The 12,441-nt window shown below is 50.7% G+C and overlaps 1 pseudogene; it reads right to left on the reverse strand.

Annotated features, from left to right (window-relative positions):
• Positions 1–6,230: 6,230 nt before the first annotated feature.
• LOC123099817 (receptor-like cytosolic serine/threonine-protein kinase RBK2) lies at positions 6,231–10,022 on the reverse strand (annotated as a pseudogene).
• Positions 10,023–12,441: the final 2,419 nt, after the last annotated feature.

Here is a 12,441-nt window from a genome sequence, read left to right on the forward strand (position 1 = left end):
GATAGGCTTGGCTTCAATCCATTTGGTAAACTTGTCGACTGCTACAAGCACATGAGTGAAGCCGCTCCTACCAGTCCTCAGGGGTCCAACCATATCCAATCCCCAAACAGCAAAGGGACAGACAAGTGGAATAGTCTTCAGCTGACGCAGGCTTGTGGGACATATTGGAGTAAAACTGGCAGCCTTCACATTTGTCGACTATATCTTTCGCCATTTTATTTGCTCGTGGCCAATAAAATCCAGCTCGATATGCTTTGGCCACAATGGTCCGAGAGGACGCATGGTGACCACAGGTCCCCGAGTGGATGTCGTTGAGGATCACCCGACCTTCTTCTGGTGTTATGCCTTTCTGGCTGACTCCGGTTACGCTTTCCCTGAACAGTTGTCCTCTTATCACAGTAAAGGCTTTGGATCGACGGACGATCTGTCGAGCCTCTTCTTCATCCTCTGGGAGTTCCTTCCTAAGGATATACGCAATGTATGGCACTGTCCAGTCGGGAGTGATGACCAAAACCTCCATGATCAGGTCGACCACGGCTGGGACTTCGACTTCAGTCGGATCTGTGGCACTCTTAGGCTGCGGGGGCTCTTCAGGGAAAGGATCTTCTTGAACTGAAGGTGTATGAATGTGTTCCAAAAACACGTTGCTGGGAATGGCTTCCCTCTTGGAACCTATCTTTGCCAAATCATCGGCTGCTTGATTTTTCAGTCGGGGTATATGATGGAGCTCTAACCCTCAAACTTCTTTTCCAACTTCCTCACCGCATTGCAGTAACCAGTCATAGCTGGGCTTCTGACGTCCCACTCCTTCATCACTTGATTGACTACCAAATCTGAGTCGCCGTAGACCATGAGACGACGGACACCGAGTGAGATGGCCATACGTAACCCATATAAGAGTGCTTCATATTCCGCTTCGTTATTGGAGGAATCAGAGTGAATCTGGAGAACATATCTGAGCTTGTCTCCTCGGGGGGATACCAGTACCACCCCAGCACCGGAACCATCAAAGAACATGGTCCAGTGCTCCGAGTGGACTTGAGTCGGCAGTTGCTGTTCGATCCACTCGGCGAGGAAATCTGCTATTGCTTGGGACTTGATAGCTTCCTTTGCCTCAAACTTAATATCCAAGGGAAGGAGTTCAATCGCCCACTTTGCCACTTGACCAGTTGCATCTCTGTTGTTCAAAATCTCTGATAATGGAGCGTCGCTGACGACTGTAATGGAGTGGTCAGAGAAATAATGTGCAACCTTCTTCGTGGTCATATAAATCCCATAAACAAGCTTCGGATAATGTGGATATCTTTGCTTTGATGGAGTCAAAACTTCAGAAACATAATATACTGGGCGCTGAACTTTACAGGCTTTTCCTTCTTCTTCCCGCTCGACTATAAGTACTGTACTGACGACTTGTCCAGTGGCTGCAATGTAAAGCAGTAAAGGCTCTTTGCTGATTGGGGCAGCAAGCACCGGCTGGGTGGAAAGCAGGGCTTTGAGCTCTGCAAATGCTGCATTAGCTTCAGGAGTCCACTCGAACTTATCAGACTTCTTCATCAGTCGGTAAAGAGGCAATGCCTTTTCACTGAGGCGAGAAATGAATCTACTTAAGGCGGCCAAACAACCTGTAAGCTTCTGGACATCGTGCACACGCACAGGGCGTTTCATTCGGAGAATGGCACCAACTTTCTCTGGGTTAGCGTCGATCCCTCGTTCGGAAACAAGAAAACCGAGTAATTTTCCGCCCGGAACTCCGAATGTGCACTTTGATGGATTAAGCTTGATATCATACCTTCTGAGGTTGGCAAAAGTTTCAGCAAGGTCAGCCAGCAGGTCGGAACCTTTACGTGACTTGACGACAATGTCATCCATGTATGCTTCCACATTCCAACTGATTTGAGTGAGTAAACACTTCTGAATCATCCTCATAATGTGGCTCCAGCGTTCTTCAAGCCGAATGGCATGGTGACATAACAGAAGCAACAAAATGGGGTGATGAAAGCTATTTTTATCTCATCGGGTCCGTACAGTCGGATCTGATGATACCCAGAATAAGCGTCCAAAAAGGACAAGCGCTCACACCCCGCAGTCGAGTCGACTATTTGGTCGATGCGGGGGAGAGGAAAGTGATCTTTCGGGCAGGCCCGATTGATATGCTTGAAGTCAATGCACATGTGAAGTGAGTCGTCCTTCTTGGGGACCATGACAACATTGGCTAGCCACTCGGAGTGGTAAATCTCTCGGATAAACTCAGCTGCTAGGAGCCGAGCCACTTCTTCACCGATTGCTTTTCTCTTCTGTACGGCGGACCGTCGAAGATGTTCTTTAACTGGTTTCACTTTTGGGTCGACTCGCAAACAGTGCTCAGCCAGCCCCCTGGGAACACCCGACATGTCAGAAGGTTTCCATGCAAAGATGTCCCAGTTCTCACGGAGGAACTGGATGAGCGCTTCTTCCTATTTGGAGTCGAGTGTTGTCGAAATGTGAGTCGGAGCAGCATTGGGATCGGTCGGGTGAATATGAATCGGCTTCGTTTCACCAGACGACGAAATGCTGAATCCGTGGCAGGCTTCTTAGCTTGCAACAAATCACTCGGATCTGCATTTTTTTGATACTCCTGCAATTCCATTACTGCCATTTGCGCATCGGCGATCTTTGAGCCCTTCTAGAAGCACTCTTCTGCCTTCTTCCGATTGCCAGTGATAGTGATCACTCCTTTAGGACCAGGCATCTTCAATTTGAGGTACACGTAGCATGGTCGAGCCATAAAACATGCATAAGCCGGCCTGCCCGGAATAGCATGATAAGCACTCTGGAAATCGACGACTTCAAACGTCAACTTTTCTTTGCGGTAATTCTTGGAATCACTGAAAACCACATCGAGGGCGATCTGGCCGAGTGACTCAGCCTTCTTGCCAGGTATAACTCCATGGAAACTCATATTGCTTTCACTGAGTCTGGACATCGGAACGCCCATTCCTTTCAAGGTCTCCGCATACAGTATATTAAGGCCACTGCCACCATCCATCAGAACCTTAGTCAACCGAGTGCCTTCGACGACTGGGTCGACCACCAACGCTTGCCTCCCAAGGGTGGCTATGTGTGTCGGGTGATCAGACTGGTCGAATGTAATGGCAGTCTGAGACCACTTCAAATAACTGGGCGTCGCCGGAGCGACCATGTTCACTTCTCTGTTGATGACTTTCAGTCGACTCTTGCTCTCAACATCAGCAAAAATCATGAGAGTGGAATTGACGTGGGGGTAACCATCATCGTCCTCTTCCTTATCCTCAACTTTGTCCGATTCTTTTTCCTTTTCTTTGGGTTGTTTTCTCGGAACTGCTGGATTAGGAGCCGACATTGTCGAGTGGTATGTTTTGGGTAAATGAGATTACCCTCCTCATCTTTTTTGGTGTGAATGTGGCATGGTAAATCCAACACATCATTTCCATCTTGATCTTTTACTTTCTTGGGGTTCCATGGCCCTTTGGGCTCCCCCTTGAACTTTCCTTGAGTCACGGCTAAGGCTTCTCCGGGAGCAGCTGACTCGGCTTTGCGCTTCTGCTTCCGGCTGGAGTTCCCTCCCCCAGTTTCGTGGGCGAATGTTTTGTGCTTGCCACTCCGGAGCCGATCCTCCTCTTCACCATTAGCATACTTGGTGGCAATTTTCATCATTCGACTCAGAGACATATCTCCGGTCCGACCGAACTTCAGATTCAATTCTCGATACTTGACGCCTTCCTTGAAGGCACAAACTGCTTAGTGATCAGACACATTCTCCACCGTGTGGTGCAACGTGGTCCATCTCTGGATATAATCTCTCAAAGTTTCATTCGACTTCTGCACACAAGACTGTAGCTCTGTTAGCCCTGCTGGCCGTTTGCATGTACCTTCAAATGTTCTGACAAACACTCGGGCAAGCTCTTCCCAGCTATAAATACTGCCAGGTGCTAACTGATTCAACCACGCTCTGGCCGAGCCCTCTAACATCAGAGGAAGGTGCTTCATGGCCACTTCATCATTGCCACCACCAATCTGCACAGCCACTCGGTAGTCCTCAAGCCAAGTGTCAGGCTTGGACTCACCAGTGAACTTGCTGACTCCAGTCGCCAACCTGAAGTTGGGAGGAATCAGTGCAACTCTGATGGCTCTGCTGAAACACTCGGGACCTGAAACATGCACCCTGCTGCCGGTCGGGTAATCTCTATCGTGGCCATCTCTGTGTGCTCTGTTCCTGTCAACCAGACCTTGAACGAGAATGGATCTCGCGTCAAAGCCCGGCTCCCGGGGGTCGACTGGAATCCTTCGCCCACCACTGTGAGGGCGTCTGTCATCGTGTTGCCGAGGCGTGTATGACCCACTCCTTGGGGGAGGCATGGGTACTCGACGACGATCATACTGCTCACGGTTTCTGTACTAATCATGTCGATCTCCACGTCCCTCACGCCTTGGAGGCGATCTTGGGCTGTGAGCCGACTGAACTGTGTCTGCCATTAGAGATCTACTATGAATCCTATTCCGAGACTGTGACACTTCTGTGTTCTGCTTCCCCGCCGCCCGGAGCAAAGCCCGGATCTGCATCAAACCTCTACCAGCCTCCGACTGGGAAGGCTGAATCGACTCTGCTATTCGGGCAGCAGCTGTGAGATTCTGGATCAGAGTTCGATATACCTGGGTTGGAGGCGGAAAAAGTTGTCGTCGACTGGATTCAGGAACTCGCTGCCGAGCACGCTCGTCGAGTGCGTGCTGGAGATTCTCCAGTCGAGTGCGCTCAGCCAAGTTGGCCAGGCGCGCCTCCTCCATGGTCTGGGCCTCGGGGGTTTCTCCAACGATAGGAGTGTGAAGTGCATCCATGTTACGGCGGCGAAGCTCTTCCCTCTGATGTGAAGAGAGGGGCTCGGGGCGGTACTCCTCGTGGACACGCGACGGATCGCCTCCGCCATCACCACCGACGTCGCGGGGGAAGCCAGCAGGACTGCGCGGTCCGTTGACCATCAGGAATTCCGCCGCGGGGTCACTGTTGTCGCACTCGGATGCAGTCTCAACGGAGCCAGTCGAACAGGCCATAGAGAGTTTCGTCGGGATCGATTGCCGCGACTTGGGGGGTGGCCGACTGGCGAGCCATCGCGTGCATCACCCACCGCTGGAGCCTTGACCGACCGGAACGCTTGTGCCGGCGAACAGCAGGGAGTGAAGACGCCACAGGAGCCGACCGATACTGGGTCGACGGTTGCCGCAGGAGGACGCAGCGGACGCACGCGCGAAAGTGCGTTGCCCCGCGGACGGGGAGCGCCTCGACGTCGAGTGGAGCTTCTTGGAGCCAAGCAGAGTCGTCGGCGACGAACACGAGCACGCCGAGACGGATCTCGCGGCCCTCGGCCAATCCTCCGCCTGAAACCATGCTGATGGGGATCGGAAAAATTGCAACTTCTCCAACAAGTCGCTAAGACACCTGCCCCAAGGTGGCGCCAACTGTCGTGGTTCTAAGTCTGGCAGTAGAATGGGGGGTAGGGATGTAGAGGCAAGATCCTAGCTATGGAGAAGTTGTACGCACAAGTTTTACGAGTTCTGGCCCTTCTCGGAGGAAGTAACAACCCTACGTCTCGGAGCCCGGAGGCGGTCGACTGGATTATATGCGTGTGTGTTACAGGGGGTGCGAACCCTTGTCCCAGAGGAGGGGGGTGGCTTATATAGAGTGCGCCAGGACCCCAGCTCCCCTCCGTTACATAGGGTTCAATGTTCATAAAGAAGGAGCGTTACAGGTAACGTCCGTAGTAAAGTGCTATAAATGACTATTAAGTCTAAGGGTAAATGCCCGACCGTTGCTGCGCGGAGTGGCTTTAGGTCTTCTGCACGTCGAGTGGTTTAGTGGTCGAGTGACCTAAATAAGGGGGGGAGGGGTCTCCGAGTGAATGGTAGGTCGAGTGGATTGCACTCGATACCTTTGTTGGGCCCCTTTATTTACTCTTGAACCTCTTTGCTTCTAGGACAAGGACCTTAGGTAGGACGTATAGGTCAGGCCTATTACCCTACCCCTGGTCTATGTCCTCATCAGCGCGGGGTTAGGAAAGCGCTACAGCTAATTAATAGTAGCGCGTTCCCGAAAAGCGCCGCTGATATAGTCAATAGTAGTAGCGTGGGTATAGACCGCGCTACTACTAACAGTTGGCTGTAGCGCCGTAGTAGTAGCGCGGTCACCCGCGCTGCTGATAGCCTCAAAACCCGCTCTACTACTAGGGTTTTTTCCTAGTAGTGAAAGGTCGCCTTTGCCAGGCCCAGGTCCGCCGCCCCGATGCAACCACCACCGCTAGCCGACCATATGCCGACGAACAACTACCACGATCAGGCCCTCCGAGGAGCCTAGCAGCAGCGAAGGGTGAATCCCCGTCATGACCAGCCCGGGCTTTTCGGGAGGTGACCACCGGCTCAGCGAGGAGGAGGGGAAACGGGTGCACGAGGCTGAGTGGATCTGGTTGCCACCCGAGACACCCTGCGGGGGAGTGACGTAGGGGTTGTGTGTGTGCACGCGCACGCGTGTGTTGTAGACTGATAATTTGACCAACATAATACATGTTGTATATCATAAATATATACCAATAAACACTTTGAATGGTATCTTTTTGGGATTTTTTTATGGTACATCATACTACACAATATGACTTGTAGTATTAAGTTGATCAAAGGGTTCAAGAACAGGTTGGCAATTTTAATCACAATGAACCAAATTACTAATCTGATGCATATGGCCATCCACGACATCGTATTTCCGCCTCCGCTAGCCAGCCGCTTGCTCACAGCTCACATGCCGCACACTCCCGCCTCCGTCGAGCCCAAGGATGGGCACCCTACACCAACGTCGTTGCCATCAAACTCACAACTCGTGGCGGCCTCGTCTCCACGATCGTGTACATTTGCAGCTCTGCAAGTTCTCCGTCACTCCAATGTTTCGCATACATGAGTTTTCCCTTGTGCGTAGGTGCGTGCTTGTGCAGCCGAGAATCGACCAAGCTAGCTCATGTACGCGCGTGTGTCTTCCGGCAGAGTACATTTATAATGCGTTTGGTAGTCTGCAGGAGGCCCAACCAAGTCCGGGCGGTGCAAAATTGGATGTTTAGTAGGCTGGGCTGCACCAGAATCTTGGCATGCACGATGTTTAAAGCACTACCAGGCCAGGTTGAGGAGGAACAACTGAATGGCCACTCTTTCTGAGCTAGGCTCGAGCGACGCAAAAGAGCGCATATGCGCGTGGCTCGAAAGATGCAACCTTGTGCAGGCATCGTACATGGTGTAGGTGTCTACTGCTACGTGTATGTGCTACTGCTGCGTGTGCGTGTATGCATGTATGTGCTGCTGCTGTGTGTGCGTGCACAGCCACCACCAAGGACCAGGGTGGTGGAGCTCGACAACATGGCTAGCAGCGCCATCGCCATTCTCTTCCACACAATTATCTTCTTCTGCATCCTCATCCTTGTCGTTGACGCCATGGGCGCGTATGTATACACCGCCTAGCTACATCACTCGCTGTTGCTGTAGACGGAGAACTCTAGCTGGTCGCGCCGGAAGAAAGAACAAAAAGAATGAAAAAGAAGATGAAGAGAGATTTTCACGTGGGGCCAATTCGTTTGAGTTAAATTTAAGGAATCAGTTAGATTCGGCCACCGTTAGAGATGTGATTACTATAAGGAGTTGAAGATAAGAGGCTGTTTACTCCTCTAAATTATAAGAATCGGTTATCCTATATACCTAAGAGGGTCATTCCTACTAACTTTTTTATATCAACATGTAATCATTGCCACATCACCATACAATTATAAATGAAATAAATCACATCTCAACATGCAACTATGCATAGGAAAAGACCCATCACCACATGTAATCATGCGTGGGATTTTTTTTCTATTATTCTACTTATATTCAATTGTTTTTACAACTATACATAATCAAATATAACAAGTCACATGTATTATTTTGGTTATGGCATTAATAATCTAAATATTTATATTTCGCACAACCAAATAGCATTGAAATATATTGCAACCAATTCCCGTAGCAACGCGCGGGGTATCATCTACTAATATAATAACCGAATTTTGCTTTAGTATTATGACATCTGGGTCGCTGAATCACATAAATAAATGGCCCAAATTCACTTGATGTACCATTAAAGGACTCACATTTTGTAATGCTAAAATTTATGATATATGTAACTCATATTTTAATATTAACCAAATTATATAGTAGAGTTTTATGCAGTCCATTAGTCAAGTGGACCTAATAAATCGGAAAGAAAGGAGGGAATACCTGGCTCATCCGTGGCCTTTGGGCCGGCGAGGTGTGGATGCAGAGTTGGGCGGCGTGCGTGACGCGGCGGAGCTGCTCCACGTCGTATCGACCTCCTAGAGCGGGGTCGACCATCTTCAAGACCTCGTCCTTGCTGCTGAGGAAGGATCGTACCTACCCACAATTAAAACATCAAAGGTGATGAAAGCTGTTGGATGCACGTCCATGTTATTTTGAACGCTGGAAACAAGCGGACCCATGCAACGAGGCAGTGGTTTTTGCCGTCGATGGCGCGCCGGCCGGTGAGGAGCTCGAGCAGCACGACGCCAAAGGCGAACACGTCCGTCTTCTCGTTGAAGATCCCGTGCGTCGTGTACTCGGGCGGCACGTACCTGTACATCTACATGCATCAGCATCTCATATATAGTACTACGATTTAATTCATTCATTCACCTGACCGTGTTACTTAAACTCGATCCCAAAGCAGTCAATTTATTGACGATGATTGAAATTGCATCAGCGTGATTGTGAATGAGATAGACAAACAGACCGACCGACCCAAATGTGCCTTCGAAGATGGTCACTTGGTAGTGCGTCAGCTTGGCCGGCAGCCACTTTGCTAGCCCAAAGTCACATATCTGAAGAAGCACGCACGGGAATAACAGCCAAATTAACACACACAAAAACAAATTAACACAGACAAGACGTAATGCAAATATGCAATGTAGTCCAATGTTGGTTACCAGTGGCTCGTAGTCGTCTTTGAGCAGGATGTTGGCGGGCTTGACGTCCCGGTGCACGATCCTCCGGGCGCACCGCTCGTGGAGGTACTCTAGCCCGCTGGCCGCGCCTCCTTGTACCTCGCCTCCCACGGCATGGCCCCCTCCTCGCCGGAGCCCCCGTGGAGCCTGCGGGAGAGGCATCCCAGGCGGGAGAAGGGGAACACCAGGTGCTCGCCGCCCTCCAGGCCCACGCCCACCAGCCTCGCCACGTTCGGGTGGCGTACGTTCACCGCGTGCCCCACCTCCAACAGGAAGCTCTCCATGCGGTCATTCTCGGTCGCCGACAGCTTCTTCACGGCGACCAGCTGCCCGTCCGACAGGAGGCCGCGGTACACCTTGGCGTTACCGCCCCTGCCCACCACGTTCTCCTTGCTGAAGTTGCGGGTGGCCTTCCTCAGCTCCGACAGCGAGAAGGTCCAGAAGGATAGCCTCAGCGCGCACAGGTCGTGCTGTTCCACGTTCACCTGCCCCGCCGACGGCCACCGCCACTTGCTGCTGCCGCGGATGCTCAAGCTCCTGAGCTTCGACGACATGGTTGACGGGATGCCGCTGGAGAGGCGGCGTTTGGTCCTTGACCTCCACGCCTCCATGGCGCCCTTCCACGCGGCCGGAAGCCCGTCGTTTCGCGGCGGCGCGGGCGTGGACGGCGCGGCGACAACGCCCGTCTTCGTCGTCGACGACCCCATCGTCTCGTCCGTCATTGCGGCGGCGTCAACATCGCTCGACGTCGTGCATCCCTCGAGGACGCTTCTCGGGGAGACCAGATCGTCGCCCTTCTCACGCGATGACTTGTCGCCAGCACCGCAGCCGTTTTTACGGGGCATGGACACCGCCGCCGCTGCCGATTCATCGAGAGGTCAAATCCATGGCGTGTGAGAAAACAAAGTAGAACCAATCAACCAAATCCATTCCTACATTTGTATGAAGAATCATTTCGCGGCTCCGTCCCCATGGAATATTGGATCTTTTACTTGCTTTGTCTAATCCGTCGAGGCGCAACTCCTGGGCCGATCCATATCGTCAAGCAGATTTTGCTCCTCGTCGGCACGTTAAAGATGTTTTATTCTTCTTTTTCTAGTCCCTAGGTTTATTGTTTCTTGCAAACGATGGCGATCTTATTTTGGAGCGCGCAAGAGAGTGCGGTGGCGGGAAGAGCAACGGAGCTGCTGGGGTGTTTTGGCGCGAAATCTGCGGTAAGCCCCTCCTTCAACTTTGATCAAACGTGGCCAAAGCGCACACGTTTTTTTTTTGATCAGAAAGCACACACGTTTTTTATACAGTGAAAGGTGTTTGCTTTTCGAAACAACTGGAACAGGATTAAGGTCGCGCATAAGAGCATCTTCAATAAAAGATGCAAATTCGCAGATGTAAAACATGAGATGTAAAAAAATTATATCTTCACCCGCAAAAAAATTACATCTTTAAAAAGTGCTTTTTGCATCTTCAAAAAAGCAACTTCAATGAATGATGCAAAACGGAGATGTAAAAGTGCAACTCCAATAGGTGATGCAAAATGAAGATGCAAAAGTTGCCGACAGCCGCGCGGCTGCTGTTCAGTCACAGAAATTGAAATAAAACAATCGGAGAACAACTTAAAAGTTTCACATGTCCACAGTATCAAATTATTACATAATTCATCAAATCCACAAGATCAAATGCAACACACATAAAACATAGTTTTGCACAATACAACAAAGAAATAATGAAACTAGGCGGCTCTTTCGTCATGCCATTTTCAATACTCCTCCATCAAATCCTTCTGAAGTTGATCTCATGCATCAGAGTCTCTAATTTCATTGTACCCCTTCATTAAGCGTTTGATTCGCTCCTCTCTTCTCATAGGCATAAAGCGTACACCCGTCAAGCGATAGAAGGTGTAATGTAAATTCTATCCACGCCCATTCTCAATGATCACGTTATGCACGATCATGCAAGTAGTCATGATATACCAAAGGGGTTTTTGATCCCAGAATCTAGATGGTCCTCGCACGATAGCAAATTGGGATAGCAAAATCCAAATCCCTCTCAACATCTTTCCTAGCCGCCGCTTGTGCACTGTGAAAGACGAGTTCTTTCTTACCTTGGGGTTTTTGCAATTGGCTTAACAAAAGTACTCCACCTCGGGTAGATCCCATCCGCAAGATAGTACCCATATTTGTATGTGCGGCCATTTGCTTCGAAGGTCACCGGTGATGCTTCTCCATTTGCTAACTTGGCAAAAAGAGGTGACCGGTCGAGCACGTTGATGTCATTGCAAGATCCAGGCATCCCAAAATATGGATGCCAAAACCATGCTTCTTGATCGGCAACGGCCTCAAGAATGATAGTGGCATCCTTCCCACGCCCCTTGAATTGTCCATGCCACTTTTGGCAATTTTTCTATTTCCAATGCATGCAATCGACGAACCCTAGCATACCTGAAAACCCATGAGCTTTGTTCATCTCCAACAACCTCTGAGTGTCCTAAGCATTGTGTGCTCTCAAGTACTCTGCACCAAACACTTCTACCATAGGCTTCGCAAATTCTTTGACATAGAAGATAGAAGTGCTCTTTGCCATCACCAAATTGTCATCAATGTAGTCTGCGGAACACCCTAGGCCATCTTGCGCAAAGCGGCAGTGACCTTCTGTTCGGTCCTATGTCCAAGCAACCCGGCACAATTCCTCCTCTGCTCGAAGGATCGATCATGCTGCTTCACGGAATTGCAAATGTGCATGAACATGTCTTTGGACATTCTGAACCGGCGTCGGAAGTACCTCTCCGAAAAATGGGTGCTGAACCAAAATAGTTTCACATCAACCTCTTGTGCGCCTCAACCCGTTCTCTCCGAATGAACGCACGGCCATACACGGAACCGCCGTGCTTCGGGTTCTTCCGCTTGTGCATCGCCACTAGGATAGCAATGTCCTCTTCTTCGTTCAAATCAAATTCCTCACCCGACGAGGAATCGTCCATGAAAGAGGAGTCAAACGAGCTCATCTACAATGCAGACAATCACTGTCAAACTACCGCTCCAACCCCAACAAAGAAACTGTCAATTTTCATCATTTTTTACCTGGGGGAATTTTGTCGAACACCTTGCTGGCGGGGTGGACAAAATCGGCCGGCTACGGGTTGGGCATCCGTTCGGCGGTGGCGGGTGCGGGCGGCGGTGATGGCTCAGCAGAGGAGACGGCCACAGCTCGGCAGAGAAGAAAGCTGGAGCTCGGCGCTGCGGACGGCTGGCTTCGCGCGGCGGAAAGAACGGTCGAGGCAAGCGGCCGTTGGGCGGCGTGGCGCGCCTCCCCTACCTCTAGTGAGGGGTCTTAGGTAGGAAGAAGCCTAGCCCAGTCACGACCTCGCCGTGGAAGGCATTACAGCAGCCGGACCGCCGGAGAAGTT

This window comes from Triticum aestivum, chromosome 4D (assembly GCF_018294505.1).
Source record: "Triticum aestivum cultivar Chinese Spring chromosome 4D, IWGSC CS RefSeq v2.1, whole genome shotgun sequence".
In the NCBI taxonomy this organism is placed as follows: Eukaryota; Viridiplantae; Streptophyta; class Magnoliopsida; order Poales; family Poaceae; genus Triticum; species Triticum aestivum.